The following is a 20,500-nucleotide window of genomic DNA, read 5'->3' as shown; positions in this document are numbered from 1 at the left end:
ACTAAGCAATGAAACCTTCAGGTAAGTATTATTACACAACTACTATCAAACCAATGTATATACGTCAACAATTGGGGTTCTGACTAGAACCCCTCTTTACTTTAAAGACAGCTCAATAACAGGGAGCATAGCATAAGCAAGACTTTCAATAAATGTGTATAATAAAGTGAGAGCAGAGCGAGATTCAAAACCAGTAAAACTCAGGTCAGTAATCAATTTAGCAAAGTAGATATAAAATACTTGACTCAGTCCAACTTTGAGATCGGATGAGCCCAAGTGCCACAACGTCACCAGTTACACACAATATACTGTTCAGGTAAGTTTACAATTGGATTTGAGCAATACCCGTGTTTGCGATTAAGTTTTCCAAAAGGTGAGAATAGTTCAGGTAGGTGTCTCTCCCAATCCCACTGCACAAGGGTGTAGCCCCAGGAGGGGATCCTTGACTAAACCACCACTGAGCTTAGTCAGGAAATATGTTGGTGCCATGTACTTCTGTTCTTGTTCTGGTCAAGGGGCACCCAGGGGTCACGGGTGCAGAGGTCAGTGTCAGGTGGGGAATTTAGTTTTGGTTGGACGCAGTACCTGTATTATGGTTCCAGGGACTGTTCAGCTGATCACTCTTGCAATGAAACGAAGAGTTCTGCAGAGCAGGCGACCTCAGGAAAAGATGGGATTCAACGGGAGTGACCTAGGTTATCATCAGTTGGTGAACAAAGTAGCAGGTCCTGAACAGCTTTGGTTGGGACAGAAGGCTAAAAATGCAAGAGCAGGTGTCTAGTAGCACAAGTTGAAGATCCTTCAAACTCCAAGGATGCACTCTTAACAGTGAAGACTGCAGTGAGGTAGCCCAGGAGAGAGCTGGTCAGTCCACTGGGTGGCCCTTGGACATTTCTGAAGGCTCAAGCAGGAGTCCAGACTGGCTGTTCTCACCGGTCCAGGGTTCAAAGCACTTACGGGGGCATTCTTGATATCAGGACAGAGGACTAGGGCTTCACCAGGACTGCACTGGAGTTGATGTTGGTCAGCTGCAATGGTCATCCTCAGGCCTTCAAAGGACGGCACTTCTTTATAAGGGTCTTGGCTCAAATGAAGATCTGTTGAATGGCTGTTCTTCTTTTATACAGAATTTGGGCTGGAGGTGCCACCAAGAACTGCACCATTAAAACAGGTAGTGACTATCTAGTCGTGGATAGCCATTGGCAAGACATTCTGGCAGGCAATAGATGGTAAGTGACTTGGATGTGGACTGGGACCAGACAGTCCCTACCCCCACATGCGGACACACGCACAGACTGCTACTTTGCACGGGAAAGCAGAGGCTTTGCCCGGGAAAGAGCGTTCTATATGCAGCAATTCTGGACAGGAGATGACAGGCAGAAGGATAAAGGAGACTATGGCTAAACGGCAGGCGAGACTCTCTGGACACGGCCATTTAAGAGTATTTGGTACTCTTTATGTATTACAATGCAAAAGTGGATGAGTAAAAAGTCAAAAACGGAGTATGAAAATATCCGATGCCACTAGCCCATCCTGGAGATATCGCAGTTGTAACCAGAAAGTTACAAAAGAAACAGTTATAACAAAACAAAGTATCCCAACTGCACTTCACTTTAAGACAGTGGTATTTAAACCTTTTTATACCGAACCCCCACCCCTCTTTTGTAAATATATTGTTTCCATGCCCCCCTCGCAAGCTATAACTGCTTATATTTTCTATTAACTGCTTGTATTTTCTATTGAAAGCCTTCACCGTAATCCCTTTTTAAAGAATCCTGGGGCAGTTCTATCGGATTATCTCAGAATTTACATGGCTTCCAAGAAAGTAAATATATTTCTCTTTACTTTGTGCCCCCAACCAGGCAATTCCAGGGAGGGTCATCTCGATTAGGAGGGTGTGCCTGCTCTGGCCTCAGCTGCAGATCTCATTGACACACTTTACTTTGGTGTTAATGGTCTCAGACCTGTCACTGGGAGATGTTTCCACCGTGGCCTCTGGCTCAATGGGGGCAGGATACTCTGACAGATTTTTACATCTGGCTCCATCGCTGTCCCTGAGTTTTCCCCCTTTTTCTCAATAAGAAGTGTCGTCCCCCAGTGTGACGGGCTACACTGCTGATCACTATGCCCTACAGTACTTGGTGGCCCAGATGCGCTTCAGGACCCCTCGGATGTTCGCCTCATGACCATTCTTTGAGATAGGATTTTATTTTATAAATTTCATTGCTTATAGCGCAAACCATGCTAGAGAGTAGCAGAGCCCTTTACAGCTCGAGTGTGCCAGTATTCACACAGTGTGGTTGGTAGAGGGAGGAAAGCGTTTATTTGTCCAGCAGTTATTGTTGAAAGAGCCACATTTTTATTTCTTTGCATTTCAAGCCTCTGTCGGGATAGAGTACCTGAAAGTCTGGGCATGGCAGGAGAAGGCATGCATGCAAGTATTCTCTTTACAGGCTAGTTTACATCACTTTTTGAGAGAAGATCTCATGCACTCAAACCATATGAGGAAATATTTTAAAGGGAGAAGGTGTTAGATCTCAGCCTGGTACTAGTGCACGGTCAACTGGCAATCTTCTATCAAGATCCCCTCAGGAATCCAGACCGGAACCTGTCTTGAGTTCCAAACCACCCCAAGCAGACTCTTAAGTGAATCTTCCACTAACACATATTTTGCGGTCTCCTTTGCCACCACTGATGCCTTTAATGGAATGGTTCTGCTGCCACCAATGCCGTTTCAGCCAATGTTACCTAAGGATCCTCCTCCTCCAGTGCCTCCTGGTCTGCCAGCAGATGATCCGGAAGACACTGACATTACCGCAGATGATGTGGAAATTTCGATGTTATCAAAAACCTCTGGACCCTTTCGAATATATGGGAGATTCCTGTGCCTGATAGTCCTTGGGGGCTGGCACAGTTTTTTCATTTGAAATCAGCAGACAAGTTGTGCATCCGTTTGCAGCCTGATGTGGTAGAAGAGGCAGTCAAACATTTACATAAACCATCCTCTGTTCTGCCAGTAGCTAATATGCTGGACCTTCATTACCGGGTCCTTCCTGATGAGAAACTGTGTGATGGGGCAGCATCCTGCCTATTTCACCATAGCAGTGGCCACTACTCATTTTGGAAACATGCTGTCGTCGTCTTATACATCTTCCTCTCAAACCCCCTTGTGGGCAGAATGTCACGTTTTGGACCCTGCGAGTAAGATGATTTACCAGAACTCCTCCCTCTGTTTCAAGCAAGCTAACGCGGATCCTAAATTGTCTGGGTTGGGTCACCTCTGCCCTCTCCTTCAGTGAGGATTCTCCCCCCACATTACTGCCGGCTTGTCAACAGTCCTCCGGCCCACTAGGGTTGCTTGTGCTATTCCTTTCTTTGCGTTCAAACTGTTCCTGTATTAGCGAGTTCCATGCAAGTATTTTCGCCCCACTTTTTGCCGTTTGCAGCGCTCTGCTCCACACCGATGTTTCAACTATCATCCATTTCTTCAGATCTGCCCAATATGTCTCTATGTTCGGCCCCGTGCTTGAGTTCCATGTCATTGTTATGCAGCGCTTCGCCAGTATGCACATTAAGACTCATTTTTGCTATGTGCATCCTCTGTTTGTCGCCCCTTGGGAATTGGCCTAGTAAATAGGACTCCTGTGACCACGCTTGCATGTGGATTCCGCCTTCAGTCGCCTTTTGCTTTTACATTGTCCCAAAATCTTGTTGTCAGTGGACAGGACCAAAACATGTGCAGCATGTCTGCCTTCTCTGCTGTGCATCGCGGTCAGCTCTAGGTTTGCTTGTTACCCATGGTGGATATTCTCCTGTGTGTGATGTACTCCCTGTGTGTGAGGTAGAGCTGTGCTTGTCTGAATCTAGCGTTCCTGGAGACTTTCTTCATGTACCTGAGCGCCCTGGACCATTCCTTGTCTGTGAAAGTTTTCTGGAGTTCCTCTTCCCATCTTGCCCGAGCTTGCAGTTATTGCGTGTTATTACTTCCAAGGAGCTGGAGTCTGGATACTGTGTGTACCCCTTCTGACACGTCGTGCCACGCGTCCAGCGCCCTCTCTGTGTCTGCCCCTTTGGGTAATGTCCACCGCTTTCTGATTGTCTGGAACATGCTGTTGTACATTATAAATTGACCCCTGTGTATGCCCTGCTCACCCATCAGGGTCTGGAATTCCACCCATTGTCCGTCTTGTCCTAAGTCTCCAATCTGGGCCACTCCCTTGCCTTCCCAATGTATTCGATATGTCACCAGGGTCTCTGTATGGGCGCTGACTAGCCCTGTAAGGGGAATTTGCGTAGATCAGGGGTCTTGTTTCCCTCTAGTTTTAAATGCCCTTTCCATAGGGTTAGGCCCAGTTCGACCATGTTGGGGAGGGGATTGATCAGGGATTTGACTGTCCATGGCAGCCCTCTCAAATAGTATTGTCGCAGAGCCAGCTGAGAAAGCAGTGAGTCTATGAATATGTCTCCCAGCCACATCACTACAAATTGCAGTTGTCGAGCCAGGTAGTAGCTTTCGAAGTCCGCCAACCTGTTCCCCCCCCAATTCATAATCTCTTTGTAGAGTGTTCAGGGATATTCTGTTCCTCCCTCCTCCCCACAGGAACACTTGTGCCATGTGTTTAGCAGTTTGAAAAATGACCCAGGTATGTTATCACTACATATTATCCCCACCAAAAATATTGCTGTATATATGTTCATCTGGAACAGCCATAGGCGATATTTTGGGGGGGGTGATCTTTTTGGGGGGTTTTGGGAGCAGAGGTATCCCCCGCTCCTTTTAAAAATAATGCAGGGGTCGTGGGAGTCCTTCGCAGGTTCCATGCCTTAATATCGCCGAAAAAATATGGCGATATTTTTATATGGAGATATTTTTGCGGGGATATTAACACATGGAACCGGTATGTGATGTGGCATATTTGTAAAGTAGTATAACAGGCGGGGCAGTACTGTCATTTTCATCAGGGCCGCTCTACTAATCATACCAAGTGGGAGCGTAATCCAGAACTTCAATATCTTCTTGATTTTATCTAGGGATACCTGCGTGTTGGCCTTATGTGTCTTTGTAATCTCGTGATTTATGTCTACCCCTAAGTAGCGAAAGGTGTCTGGTGGCAATGTGAGGCCCAGGTCCGGCAGCTGGTCTGGGGTAATCCATCTCAGATCTAGGGGGAACAGTGAGGACATTCCTTTGTAATGGTGATTCTCGACAGTCTAGAAAATGCGCCCATAGCCTCTAGCAGGTCTGGTAAGTGTTCTTGTGGATTATTCACATAGAGGAGCATGTCGTCTGTGTATATCGAGATTTGGTGTACAACCCTGTCTATTTCTATCCCGGATTCTTTACAGTCCGCTCTGAGGATGGCTGCGAATGGTTCTACGGCCAATATATATAACATTAGGGATAGTGGACATCCCTGCTTCGTGCCCTTGCAGATTTTCCAAGCCTCCGAGATGTGTCTGCCTGTCTTCACCCTCGCCTTGGGATCCCTGTATAGGAGCTTTATCCAGCAAAGAAATCCCTCCCCTATCCTCAAGTGGGCAAGTGCGCTCAGCAGCCAGTTCCAATTGACAGAGTCAAAGGCTTTAACCAGTGACGCCACAGCGATTTCGCCCCGTCTCCAGTTCGTTTGATCCACTATGTGGTGGAGTCCATGTGCTGTTCCTCCCCGGTACGTAGCCTGTTTGGTCTGGGTGCACCAGCGTGGGTATGACTCGTTTCAGTCGGCTAGAGTTGTTGTTAGGATTTTGTAATCCTGATTTATCAAGGAAATCGGCCTATAAGAGCCGCAGTCGAGAGGTGGTTTCCCTGGCTTTAGTATCAGTATTATTACTGATTCCGACATGCTGTGCGGGAGCTGTCCTCTGTCATATGCCTCCTCATACATCTCTAGCAGCCTTGGAGCCTGAGTGCCTTTGTATTTCTTGTAAAATTCTCTGGGTAGCCCATCGGGTCCCGGGAACTTGCCGGTTGGGAGACTGGCTATTACGACTGCCAGTTCCTCTACTGTTAGGGGTGCCTCTAATGTCTGTGCTTGCTCCTCCGATAATTTGGGAAGTTTAATCTCTGCCAAGGCATTGGCTATGTCCTCAGCCTCCGCTTCCTGGTTCTGGGAGTACAACCTTTCACAAAATCGTGAAAAAACTTTGTTGATGCCCTACTGGGTCCTGACTTCCGTCCCCTTTTCATCTTTTATCGCGTTTATCGGGTCATGTCTACTCTCCTGCCTGCTTAGCCAGGCTAAGAGCCAACTGGGCGTGCATCCTCTGTATATACTTCCCATAATCCAGTCTCCCCAGTTTCTCCAAGATGGCAAAACACTTCAGCCTCAGAGATGTGAGTTCCCTCGATCCTCCCCAGTTATGCCCGCCTGTGTTTCAGCATGTTCCATCTCCCTTTCTATTTCCCCCTGCTTTGCTAGAACGCTCCCCCTGTGTCCTCCTGCCTTCCCTATCGCTGCCCCCAAGACCACCACCTTAGAGGCTTCCCAGACCATTCCTGTGCTGTCCACGCTGCCCTCATTATACTCAAAATAGTCATCTATCGTGTCCTTGATATGTTCTTTGAATTCCCTGTCCATTAATGCCTATTCCCGTAGCCTCCACGTGGGTATGGGGACCCCTCTGTATGAGTATGCCCATGTTGCTACTAGTAGAGCATGGTCAGATAGCGTTTGTGCTTTGATGTGTACCCCCATGAATTCCCCCAGAGTCTCCCTTCCCATGAGTACGTAGACTATCCGTGTAAATGTTCTGTGTGGGGCGCTGTAGTGTGTATTCCCTGGTACCTGCGTGTACCTTCCTCCAGACGTCTTCCAGCTCCAGCTGATCCAGGATATTCTGCCGGGTTCTCGCTGTTGGCGCTGGCTTTCTGCGTTTAGTGTCCGATCTGTCCAGCAGCAGGTTCAGTGTGCAGTTAAAGTCCCCTGCCCAAATGAAGGAAGCCTCCCTGTATGGGGCTAGCTTAGGTGCTACTTTCTTGAAGAACTCGGTCGTATCATGATTGGGGGCGTACGTGTGTATTAGGCATACTTCTTTGTTTTCCAGCATTCCATGTACGATCACCTTTCTGCCCCCTGAGTCACTCTCTTTTTTTGTAAGCTGGAAGGGGGACTCCTGGAGCTATCCACATCAGCACTCCCCTGGCGTAGTTAGAATACGTTGAGCTATACATTTGTCCGCCCCATTTCTTGGCCACCTTGGATTGCTTCTTTCCTGTCAGATGGGTTTCTTGCAGCATTGCTATTTTTACTTTCGCCCTTTTCAGCCAGACATATACTCTTACTCTCTTTACATAGGTGTTCAGTCCCCAAGCATTCCAGGTGACTATCGTGGCTTCTTCCTCGCCCATTTGCTTAATGTGTCTTGCGGCCCCTCCATTCCCACAAGCCCTTGTGCTGTCCTGTGTCTGGCTACTGGCTCTCCCGCTCTGCCCTTTGCAGTTCTCCTCCTCCTGGGGTGCTTCTGGCCCTCTTGTCCATCCATGTGGGCACGGTCTGCTCGAGTTTTGTATGGGTCCTCTGCCCTGAGGTACTGTCTCAACCCCCCTGCCCCTGTATAGGTGTATCTCAATGTTATCGCCACTTGCGCTTTGCCTTCATTGCATGGTGTGTCCTCCACTACTTCTTCCAACCAAACATCACACTAACTATAACTGTTAGCAAACGCCCAACCACCCTCACCATGCTCAGGCTCTGCCGCTTTCCTTGCTTCACCCTCCGTCCTGTGGGTGCGCTCGTTGCAGCATGGTGCCTTAAAACTGGCATCTTGAGGTCTGTCACTCTGTGGGGTTTCTGTTTGTGGCGCCTGGCTGGCAGCCCTCGGAATGTGCATCCTCCCGCTTGTTTTTCCGCTGGTCTAAGTCTGTTTAATGTTGATCATCCATCGTCTTCGTGCTCTGTGCCTCATTGGGGGGACATTCCTGTTGATCTGCTTGTTTCCATCTCTGTCTCTCACTTGCGGGATCCCCTGCTGGTCCATCCACTCATGGGCTTCGTCCGTAGTCTCGAAGAGGTGTGTCCTGCCGTTATGGAGCATTTTTAATTTAACAGGTTACAGGAGCATGTATCTCAGTTTGGCAGCCGTGAGGCATTCCTTAGTCGGCCAAAACTTCTTTTGCACCAGAACTGTGCAGTCCAGATAAATTGTTATTCAGTAGGCGTTCCTCGTCATCACCCCAACCTCCCTTGAGAATGCCAATATCTTTTTGTGGTCTTTAAAGTTCATGATCTTTGCAATCATGGGTCTTGGGGGTGCCCCTGGGCGGGGCTTTCAGGTCAGAGCTCTATGTGCTCTTTCCACCGAAAAGCCTTGGGATAGGACCCCAGCTCCCACTTCCTGAAGCAATAGGGTCTCAAAGTAGTTTGTGGGGTCCTTTCCTTCCTCCCCTTCCGGCAATCCCACAATGTGCACATTGTTGCACTGGGCCCTCCCTTCTGCATCCTCTGCCCTATGTTACAGAGTGTGTATGCGGTTCAGCGGATCCGCCATTTGGGTTTGAGTAGTCCAAATGTTCACTGTGTTTCTCTGCGCCTGCTGTTCCGCCGTGTTCACCCGCTTCGCCAAGCTCCTTACGTCCTGTCTGAGGAGCCCCACATCTACAATGACTGCATCCATTTTGTACTCCAGTGATGATTTCAGTGCCGCTATGGCTTCGAGTATGGGACCCTCCTCTGTCCCTTTTCCAGCTGTTTGGCGTTGGATGTGCTCGAGCTGGCCTCTGCTGCAGCGCGTTGGGACATGTCGTTTTTTCCAGCGTATGTTTCCATACTGGTCTGCTTTCCTTTTCCGCCTTTCTGTTTTTCTGGCATGGTTGCTCGTCCTGTTTTTGATGCGCACCTGGTCTCCCCAATTATCCTCCAACGGGGGTTTTCTTTAGTTTAGTTCTCCTCTTCTTCTCCTATGCGTTGGAAGGAGCAGCCGTGCGTCTGGTGCAGCTAATGGGGGCTGCACCTGGGTCTGCGAGTGTATGGTGACATATGAGCCCCCTTCCCTTAATTGGTTCCTGCTTCCTTACTTTCCTTTGGCAATGCAGGGGGCTGCCTTGTTGTCTTGTGATCGGTCGCAGTCCCTTCACCCCTTTGCGATGGGCATGGGCACGAGTCCACTGTTGGTATGGTCGAGGCAGTAGAGCTCTGGGAGATGTAGTAGTGTGCTCCTCGCCCTTCTCGACAGGCCCAGGTAGGTCTGCTTTCGCGGCATGTAGTGCCTTTGGTATTTGTCAGTGGATTGTGCTCTACCACATCCGGGAGGTGCTGTGGGTAAGTGCTCACCAATCTTTATGCATCCACCATTAAGAAACCCACTTGTTGCAGCTCATGGTAGCTGCTCCTGATAATGTCAGTATAGAAGGATGCAGTGTTTAAGAGTTCCCTTTATGCAGTTGGTTCCTGCTCCTGCTTGTATCTCCAGGTGGTGCTGGGAGCTGTTTTATTGCTGTGTCCGCTGGCTCAGTTAGGGACACCTCACCCCTTCGTTGTGCTTTCTAAAAGTCAGCCTCTTTCGCCCCCTTGCTCTGTGTGTTGATACGTGGGTGCTGTCGGCTATCTGGTGCTGTGTGCCTGTGGAGGTTACAGCGGTACGCCCCTCTTCTTTCCCCTACAGTCTGGGTGTGTCTCGTGTTATTGCCTGCTGTTCCGATGATGTAGGACAATGGATTGTGCTCTCCCACTCTTGAAAGCGTGTTTGTCGGAGGCTAACCGACCCCACGTATGTTCTCCTCCACTGTTGCCAGGCCTCGTGTATTCATATACAATTCAAGTGTTCCCCACTCACTAATGTGGGCTGCCTGCTTATGTCGCAGCTACTGGTGGCACTGTAACCCTTCTGTATCGCAGCTCGTGCTATTTCACCCACCTCTTGGCTGTCCGCTATTTGCCGTTGGCCCCGTCATCCATGATGACCCTTTTGTGTTGGCCTCTGCTTCACGGGCCCTTCTGCGCACTTATCTTGTTTCGCCCTCTCTCATCAGAGTTTCCTTCATTCTTCGGACTTCGTTACTTTTGATTGTCCCAGAAGGGCGTCCTGTCTCTGGTTCGCTTTATGTGTGCTGTTATTCTTGCTGTGCCTTTGGTCTCCTGCGGCTCAATGCTTTGGTCTGGTTTCTTTTGGCCCGTAAGCTTCTCCATCTCGTCGGCCCTCCGGGTCACCGTAACATCTTGTGCTGTCGTTGGCCCCTGTTGCATGTGCAGCCACTGACTTGGGCCTTTACAGTGGAACTAGCCCTTCCTTCTCTTGCGCCGGGGAAATTAGTGGCAGGTCTTGTGGGTTTCTGGTTTCGGTTTGCGGGTGAATATCCTGGGTTCTTGCAGTTTCTATCACTCCTGCTCTGGGGTGTTATGCTGCTGAGTCCCAGGGGTGCGGCCGGCGCATGTGTGTTGCCTGGGCCTCCGGTGGGGGCTGGGGATCTCGCCCTCCACTCCAGGTCCCATCTGTATCGATCTGTTTATTCGCTGCCCCTCCTCTAGCAGTCCGCTCACCCGGTGGTTCTCTGTGGTGGCACTCCTTCCTGCTCGGTGTTCCCAGGGTCCCTCTGCCTTATCTTCCTCCACATGGCTGTCCAGTTCAATGCCGGCTACAGTGGATTGTTAGAGTTGCTGCCCTGCAGGTAGGGGCTCCTATCCCTCACTTGGGGCCCCTCTTTGTACTGCCGTTCACCGTCTCTCGCCTCCTGTCTTCCTTGCGGCTCCTCCCCTGGCGCTGCTACAGTGAGCGCTCTCCAGCTGTGTTAACAAGTTGCGCCCGCCATCTTGTGAAGTGGCACAGTGCTTGTTTCGATTCTCCTCCTGACCTCTTCTTGCTCTGATTTTTTTGCGGGTAACTACCCGGTCGATCTCCAGACCTTTAGGCACCTTTTCTTAGTATTGTCTTGTAGTACAGTGTCGTAGTATGCCAGCTTAACAGATCAGCATGCCGGATCTCTTGGGAACTCCGAGGTGCTGCGCCTTATCCCATGGCCGCCAAGCCACGCCCCCACACATAAACATCTATCTGACACTAAATCACCTTAGCTACTAGCCACACTATATCTCTGTTAACTCTGTTATACTCTGTGAAATTGAGATTGTGCATATTAGTTATGCTGTCAAATATATGTGTATGTGTTGTTTTTATTGATTGTTGCCTGATCAAAAACAACAGAGGTATTTGCATCTCAGTCCTTCTGCTGGTCACTATCTGTACCTCACTGTGTTAAAGGGTGGGGTAGCCTGTACTCACTCCTGTGTGTTTTTCAATTGACTAGTCCCTCATGAGTCGAAAAAATAGGATATTTACCCATATTATATTATACAAGTGTATTTCTAAATGCAACTCTTTACGCATTGGTCATGGCACAAAGGTGCTCTGTACAATAAGTCGTGTCAGAGCACACACACAAGTAATCTTGATCAGCACATCACAGCATGATATGACACATCAATCGTCCTTATGTCGACACATCTGTGTTTCGACCACTTTATCAGGGACAGATATGTAAGTACTCTGCCATTTAGTCGTTGTAGTCCTTCATCAGGACAAAAATCAAAGAAAGCCACTAGTCCACCCTCTCTTCTAGTATTCATACAATTTGAATCCTTAAATCCCTGTAATGATATTAACATGCTTCAGCACACCATTCTCCTTTTCTCCCATATTTGAGCAGACTTGCTCATATCCAAAACCAATTGGGAAACACGTTGGAATAACACTCACCTAAATAGATTTCCTTGATCTTTATCAGTGCAGCTTTTTTATCTCATTTGTGCTTCTGTCCGGGACATCATTCCATCCTCTGGGGCCATCTCGGTGTCCTCTTAGTCTACAACAAGATTTATGCCGTCTTGATAAATTGCATTTCAAACTGACCCACACCACCTTTTTGAGCGTCACAACTCGTCTACTACATCAATTTTCTCAGTAATTGTAATTCGCAAAGAACCCCTATTTCTTCCCAAAAATAAAAATACCATGCTGTATTCAAGACCTTGAAATTTGGAACCGTGCTCCCCTTTTCTTCATGCTTACACATGTCAACATATTCTATGAACCTTTTGAACCTTTTACACATGCTTCCCATAACGGCACACACATTTGCTTTATTACTCTAACAAGTGGTATTTCAATATGTGGCGTCCATGCACACTTCCTGCCACAGTACGCCTTACCAACTATAAATGAATAAAGTAGGCTGGAGCCCAACTGCTCTTAATTTGCTGCTTTGCTTCATCAGCACTGGATTCCCATATCTGTCATCTTCCTGGGAATCCCTTCAGCATTCTCTGTCGTGCCCGTCAGAATCGTCTGGCACTATGCTGTTTTCTCCTCTGTCCTGCACTCAAAGAACACGCTGATCAATATCAAGTCTTTGCGTACTGTTCAAAGGCTATACTGTTACTCTGAGATTCAGGAGTGTTTCTGCTGTGACCTACCTCCATCCAGGAAATCGCCTCAATCTCTCCAGTGTATCAGTTCATATAGGATGTTAGATACCAACAGACGTGTTTTTAGCATTATACATGCCAGGGCTGGCCCTAGCTGATCCTAAGTTGTGAAACCTAATTTAAGCAAAACACTAAAACATACATGTTTTAGAGGGACAACTTTTAAAGTCAACAATACGTACGTTCAGCCTTTGTCAGGTGAGTGTCAGCATTCCCTCTTCTCATGCTGATCTTCACCTGCTCAATTACAAACCAAAAAATGTCATCTGCCTCATGCCTATGTTGGATAAAGTGCTCCACCAGAGTCTTGTCCTGCACTTTATTTTTCAAACAGGATCTATTTTGCAAATTTGCTGGGGAATGTCTCTCTTGGTCTTCCCTATATATATCAGATAGCATGGGCACTTGATGCCATAGATGACGTCTTTACTTTTGCAATTCGTAAAATGTTTGAGCTCCCATGTAGTGCCCTTCAGCTCCCCGCTTTTTATGTTAGTCAAGGAACACACAGACCACTGACAACATTTAAAATGGCCAGTCACTGATGGTGAACCCCAAAGGGTACCTGTTGTTGGGGTGGTTTTTGATTTGTCATGCTGTGCGTTTCCAGCCTAACATCTTGCTCCCTCAAGTCTGCTGCTGCCTCTGCTATGCTATTGTTTGTATCCGGTTCTAGGCATGTGGAGTTCATATGGGGGTAATATTGGGGAACGTACCGTGTTTAGGTTGCACCCGACCCACATTCCCCTCTGCGCACGTTACTACTATATCTCTTAACTATGCCAGTTTTACCTTATGAATGGGATCGCTGTTGGTTTATAGAAGTGTGGGGGCTTAGTAAATGGTTTTACTATTGGTCACAGGATAGCAAGTGACTCAGATTCTGTCTCTGGATCCTGGGAATTTTGCAAAACCCTCAACAAGCTTCCATAGATAATTTCTTGTAATTTATTTGCTTCCTGGTTAACTTAAAGACCCAGGTTTCCTCTTGTAGAACCTATCGTGCAGCACTGGGAGCCTACTTATCGAACAGGGAAACGAACAGGGAAACGGGTATAGCATTGTCTAACCCAGTCTTCATATGCCATTTCGTGTGACTATTCCACTTATTTACTCCCATGCACAGTCCAATCTTGGTATGACACAGTTTGAACCGACCATGTATGTTATCATTTAGAGTACCAAATTGGCCCTGATTTGAAAAAAACACATGCTGTGTTGAAACACGTGTCTCACATAGGGCAAGGACAGCTAATACTTAGTCAGTAAATGATACTTTAATTCAAACTACAATTGCGTGGCGCAGACATCTTTGTGTAAGGACAATCCTTTGTTCAATGTTTCAATGCAAGAGGCCTGAGCTTTGACCTCTTTTCCAGTCCTTATATATCTGCAACACCGGGAAAATCCCAAGTATCTAGGGCGCAGGGCCCAGTAAAGCTGGCACAAAACAAAACCCCACTTTTTATGCACAATCTTGGTATGAGACTTGAACATGACTCACGCCTCTTTCCTGCCATAGATGGTGTCTGAGTTTCATACAAATCTGGAGATTTCACTCCCAGTCCCAGTGGCTCTATATTTGCATGGCTCTAGGTCTTATAGGTCATCGGAACGACCGTCACGTTTGGGGTGTCACATCCGGGCAAAATGCAGTGATGGCAAAAATAGTGAAGTAGATTGTCTCCTGCAACAGCTGTTCCGATTTCAAAAGAGACTAGATGCTCATCTAACCAGAGCAAAGAGTAAGACAGTAACTTTTCAAAGACCCGCTCCACAGGATGCAATTTATAAGGCGCCCATGGGGGCCTCCTCAACAGCTTTTTGCAGGCATTATTTCCTGGATAGCAAGTTCAGGGCAGTTGCCCAATTCCGGCTGGCCATTCTTCGAAACATATTTGTGACAGTGCACGTTGATTCTGCCCTGTGTCGTACAGCATTACCTGGTACACTGTTATAAGTATGGAGGAAAGATTACTGTCCATGACTACTGTACTCCTACTGTACTGTACTCCTAGTTCAAACGCTTTAAATGTAGCCAGTCTTTCTTGTCCTCTTGTTGGATAAATTAACTAACTGGAAGAAGCATTGGGGGCAGAGGTATGGGTGTGGCCCCGCCCTGCTTGTGCAATCTGCCCCTAGGTGCATATTTTTTTTTCATTCTCTTTATTGAATTTTTAAACGTTCCAAACAACATAACTATTTCAATCGGCAACATCCAATTCATCAGCAAGACATAGTTCACAGGTATTTGGGCTCAGCATTTCAGCGGTTAGAGCATCGTAACCATAGAGTACACATACATCAGAAAAAAAAGACAATTCAGTGATACTTCCTCATCATGTAAACTGCACCCTCTTGGCCTAGCATTCCCTAGTAACATAGCATGAGTATCATTTGAGACACATCTGGGCTACATAGCGACGGCCCGTCAGTCAGGGTGGCATCAGGTCTGATGGCTATTGTAGTACGTTTAATAACTCGTCCCACTCTGAATACAGTCTCTCTGCCCCTGCCCTAATGTCATTCTGTACATGTAGGTCTTTCTCTACTGTGGACCATTTTATGAAGTCCGCCCCAAGTTTCTGTAAGATGGTGAGGCTTTTCCAATGCACAGCAGTTTGGCGCTTTACTAAAATTAGTTCCAGGGCTATCAACTATCTGTTGATTTTTCCTATTCTTCTCAGTAGTATGCCCAATAAGCAAACCTCTGGGTCAAATGCTAGGTCCCATCCCGTTATTTCCACCAGATATGTTTCCTCTAGCTGCCACAGGACCCGTAAGTGAAAGCAGCTCCCTACCATGTTGGAGGAAGCTAGCAGGTACTAATTTGCATCTGGGGTATGCAACCGGTCTGTCTGGGGAGAAGTTAGACCCTTCCGGTGTCAAATGTGCCCTGTGCATATATTTACACTATATAATTAATTTGTGCATTCCTGGACACTTCCTTCACATGTTGATATATTCCCTGCTACTTGATGTCATCAGTGTTTATTCACAGATCTATTTCCCATTTTTCCTGCGTCCTCACTATCGCTGGGGATCGCTCAGTAATTAGTGGTTTGTATAAAGTCGATATATTTTCACCCTCCGCAACCATAGATTTAATCGCTCCAACTATCGCATGTTCTTGCGGTTGGACATTCACTGAATGCCATTGCCGTATCTGTTTCATAAAGATACCCCAGTGTTTTACATCCCTTCATCCTCCATATATTCCTCCGGATGTCTCATATAGGGCCTATGAGACACAATTGCCCTACAATGGGATTTCGTGTTCTGCCACATATTTGCTTTTGTTGTGAGAGTCTAGTCTTGCCCATATATTTGTTATTTTCTGCACTGGTAGGGTTAAAGCCTCGATCTCTGTGGGTTCTTTCCACATTAGATACATCATCTCCTGCCACCTCGCATATCATCCTACCGGGGAGGTGTAGCCTATGTTCTCCAGCATGGGGTCTGACATGGATTCACTTGCTCATGAATATTCCCCGTCGTCAGGCTGGGAATCCTCGGTACAGAAAAAAATCAGTATCAGTTTCGTTTCTGATCTGTCTTTCCTAGTAGTAACCAATCATTGATCTCTGGGTCATACTGCCCATATCAATATCAATGACTGCCCTCTCCCTAAGCCCCGCCTCCGGCAGCCATCCTCAGATTTTTACTGCACGTTCAAGTGTTGGGAGTCCTCGTGCTATAGCTCTCGAGCTTTTGCTGCGTTTTCGCACTTTTTTCGAAAAGAATTTCTCATTTTTCAGTTAAATTGAGCCTCAAGCGCCACCGTCTTTACATCCGATCAACGGGGACCCGTTTCGGAAGTTTCTATGCCCTTCAAGAGTGAAGATTTCGCCGAGCGACGCTTTTGGAGGATTCCAGAAGTTTCTGAGGCCTACCCTGGACATGGCCCAGGAGAAAGGGAGCTCGACGCCCAGGAAGCTGTTCAGGGCCTGCCCTGGATGCCAGCTGCAGAACGTGTTCAAGGAAGACGAGCATTCCTTATGCCTCTCATGTCTTCACGAGGACAAAACGCACGTGGAGGAGGACTGTGCGTTTTGCGTGAACATGTCGGAGCGGACCATAAGGGACCACCATCTTCGTCTCGCCAACTGGCTGGAGGGAAAGAGCCCGTCAGGTGAGAAGAAAAAGAAGAAATCCGAACGGTCTTTTAAGTCCTGTGAGGGCGCCCTGGTGACGGGGGCCCAACAGAAGGCTAAGCGGGCACCGGGAGCGCCGAAGGGTCGGACTCCTCGGCGGCCAGGCAGGGCGCATCCTCCCCGGCGCCATCGACCACAAGCCAACGCTATGGCTCGGGTAAGAGAAAATCCGAGAACCCGGCCAAGCTTCTGGAGAGGCCCCGGTCGATCTCGAAGATTTCGGCTGATGGGGAGCGAGGCGGAGAGCCCTCCCCCAAGGTGAAGGCCACAAGCACGCCGTCGGTGACTAAGGCCTTGATTCACTCAGCCAAGGCCTCTATGGAGGAGGTTGCGGCAACCCTGGCGCAGCCTGCGGAGGTTACACCTGTGGTAGCGGCCTCGAGGCCCAGAGCCTCCCTGCCACCTCGGAGGGAGGCATCTTTCAAGCCCGTCGAAAGAACCCCTACAAAGCCCCCGGCGGAGAAAGAGGGGGGGCAGTGGCCGTCGTGGATTCAGACACAACCTCCGAGGAAGAACCTGTCGAAGTCCCTGAAAGCCACAACGCGGGCATGGAGGAGGACCAGCCCGTCGAGAGGCATCCCGACAAGGGGGACGACGGAAGTGACGGCGGTGCCGACGGGACCCCAGACCAACCGTCGCGCCCGTCGCAGCCAGTGCCGCAGGAGAACTCGGCGGCCATTTTGATGGCAATTCAATTCTTATGCTCTGAAATAAGGACTAGATTGCCTTTACCCCGGGGGGCGTGGCTAGCCGCCATGTAAGCAGGACTCTCTCCTTGTAGCTCCGCATGATGTGCCCTTGATTCTGCTGCCGAACTGCGGCTTTACCCCACCACTGCCGCTGCAATTCGCGACACCCGGAGCTGAGCACCCAGAGCACCTGCATGCCAAGTCTGGAGACGCTACGACCTTCGGGAACAAAGATATTTGATTAGTACCGAACTACGTCGGCACCAGGAAAATGGCGCCCACCTAGCCGAGGACGCAGCACGGGAGACACGGCGCGCACAAGCTGACAGCACCGTGGACTGGTGGTGCCTGCGGCACCCGTGACGAAGCTGAACACCCTCCGCGGCGACGGCCTGCACTCTGGTGTCCCCCCCCCGAGTCCCGGGGTGGCTATAACGGGCCCCGACACAGAGCGGCCACCCCGACACAGAGCGGCCATTGACGCATCGCAAGAGGAAAGGACCCGCAGTCTGGGGCCACTGGCGGGGGCGAGGGAGACCGGACGGCAATCCAGCCCCGAGCGGCCCGAGACGAGTCACCGGAGCCTCCAAAGACCAGACCAGCACCCGAGAGGGAAGCCGTGCACCGGACCAGCACCCGGGGGGAGGGCTATGCGCCATCCGCGGCGGCGTCCTGTGCTCCGGTGCCCCCCCCCCCCCGAGCCCCGGGGAGGCTCTTGAGGACCCCGACGAGGAGCGACCAGCGACGCGCTGCAAGACCCCCTGGGAAACAAGAAGTGCGAAAGGCCCCATCGAGCCCGCCCACAGAGGAAAGACCCGCAATCCGGAGCTGCTGGCAAGGGCTAGGGAGACCAGACGGCAATCCGGCTCCGAGCGGCCTGAGACGAGTCACCGGAGCCTCCAAGGACCGGACCAGCACCACACCCAAAGCGGAAGCGAGCGCGGAGAGGTCCGCCCAACACACGCGGTAAGGAGGGGGCGAAAAGGGGATCCCAACCACCATCACCAGCGCCCCACAAGAAATAAGCGCCCCCCCCCGCATAGGCGCCCCAGCTCGCTGCACTACATCATCCGCAGAGATAACTGAGACCTGCGCGGCACCAACAAGGAGCCTACCCCAGGGTTGATGCACCGGGAGGGGCGCGCCCCTCCTCCACTGGGCCAAGAGGCACAGCACCCATAGACTGAGGGTGTTGCGGCCAAAACACTCCACTGGCCCCACAGCACGCAGCGGCCAGCCCGGCCTAGCCGATCGAAATGTCAGCAAGAGGCAACAAAAATAAACAGCGGCAGACAACTATGGAAACATCTGCGGCCCAGCCAACCAGGACACCGACACCACCAGCACAACATCTCCTCAGGAAAAGACCCTGGAACCGGCAAACTCACAGCTACTGGAAGCCATTAAAGCCCTACAGAAGACCATGGAGACCAAAATTGACGCCGTGGCAATCGACCTAAACCTGCTGCGACAGGATGTCCGTGCCATAGCTAATCGCACCGAAGCACTGGAGACCCAGGTCCGCGAAAACACGGAGGCGAAAACCCAGATGCTTAATGACATGGACGCCTTGGTGCAAAAGGTACAAAATCTAGAAAACAGGGCAGAGGAAGCCGAAGGACGGGCGCGCAGCAACAACGTTAGACTCCTCGGACTCCCTGAGGGTATTGAGGGGAACGACCCCACGAACTATATTGAAAACCTCTTGCTGCAGGAAATCGGAGCTGGCAAGCTGTCGCAGGGCTTCACCATCGAACGAGCGCACCGTTCCCTCACCAAACGACCACCCCCCGGGGCCCCGCCCAGGCCTGTAATAGCCAAGGTACTCAATTACAAAGACAGGGAGGCGATCCTCGCATTCTCGAGAGCGGGTGGCCGCATACAACGAGACTCAGCCAAAGTGGCCATATACCCGGACTACACATTCCAAGTCCAAATGGCGAGAGCCCAATTCATCACCACCAAGGCACGACTGAAAAACGCAGGCCTACGCTATATGCTACTCTACCCGGCCAGGTTGAAAGTGCTACACAACAGCAAAGCACTACTGTTCGATACAACAACGGAAGCCAGCGAATGGATGGACAGGGAGCAAATCCCAGACATTGAACCCAGAGAGCACAAACCGCGGAAGCAACGCCCCAGGTGATACAGGCCACTCAACCCTGGAGCTCGACCGACATGAGAATCAAGACACACCGCACTGCAGCAACATCGATACCCACAGGAGCGATATGGGAGTCCGTTAACTCCCCACAAGGCAACAACCGGAGAGCTCCTGCTGAAGGACCCCCAGAATTTTGGGTGCATTAACCCGCCCGTGGGGCGCCTGAAGACCTCGGTCAATGGTGCGGAAACGGGAGAGTCAGAACGAGGGGAACCTCGCTAGACGTGTTCAGTTAAAGGGAAGTTTAAGTTTGTTGGGAAGGGAAACCCAGTTTAGAGGACCCAGTTGGAAATTAACGAACGTTAAGTTAGTGGTTATTGTTCACTTAGAAGAGTATCCTAGAAGAGGTACCCAGTTACGGTTACATGGGTTACAGACCAGGTCCATCCGCTGCAGGATCGCCTCGAGGTTAGCTGAAGCCACCCGCAATCCCACCCCAAAACCACCCACAAGCCCAAAACAATGCATAGACCATGGCTGACAAAATTAGAATAATGTCCGGGGTCTGAATAGTTATGTCAAGCAACATCGCATCCTTTCCTTTATGAAGCGACACAAAATCAGTATCGCCCTCCTTCAAGAGACACACCTTAACGCACCCAAATTCGCCGCACTGGCCAAAGCCTGGAGAGGAACCTGTGTTGGCACCACGTTCTCCTCATACGCAAGAGTCGTCTTGATTTGGATTGCACCATCCGTCCCCATCGCCCTATCACACACCAAAACAGATAACGAAGGCAGAATGGCCCTGATACAAGGCACCATAGAAGGAAAAGACCTGTGCCTAATCTGCACTTACGCCCCCAATCATAACGCCACCGTCTTTTTCCATTCACTATACGCTCGCCTGTGCCCTTATAGGGAAGGCCTAATACTATGGGGAGGTGACCACAATTGCACCCTAGACCCGCGCATAGACAGAGCAGACAGCAAACACTCCCACCCCTCCCCCCCAGCCAAAGTACTCAACGCCCTAACACAGCAACTCGCCCTGAAAGATCTGTGGAGAACACAACACCCTGACGCCAGAGCCTACTCCTTTTACTCCCCACCGCACAACGTGCACACTAGAAT

General features: G+C 49.7%; 1 protein-coding gene and 1 long non-coding RNA gene across 8 annotated transcripts in view; one reads left to right on the top strand and one right to left on the bottom strand.

Moving 5' to 3' along the window:
• LOC138545721 (uncharacterized) overlaps positions 1-20,500 on the bottom strand; it is a 94,204-nt gene that overhangs the window by 9,950 nt on the left and 63,754 nt on the right. The window contains exon 2 of the long non-coding RNA XR_011290849.1: positions 11,689-11,794. This is a non-coding gene — a long non-coding RNA (uncharacterized lncRNA). The remainder of the gene's footprint in view (positions 1-11,688; positions 11,795-20,500) is intronic.
• The window catches only part of MYSM1 (Myb like, SWIRM and MPN domains 1), a 1,148,256-nt gene that overhangs the window by 1,111,585 nt on the left and 16,171 nt on the right, over positions 1-20,500 (top strand). The gene's annotated exons all lie outside the window — the stretch shown is intronic.

Source organism: Ambystoma mexicanum, chromosome 1q, assembly GCF_040938575.1.
Source record: "Ambystoma mexicanum isolate Mex_15411 chromosome 1q, UKY_AmexF1_1, whole genome shotgun sequence".
In the NCBI taxonomy this organism is placed as follows: domain Eukaryota; kingdom Metazoa; phylum Chordata; class Amphibia; order Caudata; family Ambystomatidae; genus Ambystoma; species Ambystoma mexicanum.
Note: the sequence above shows the minus strand (reverse complement) of the source record. Positions and strands in the feature narration are given on the sequence as shown.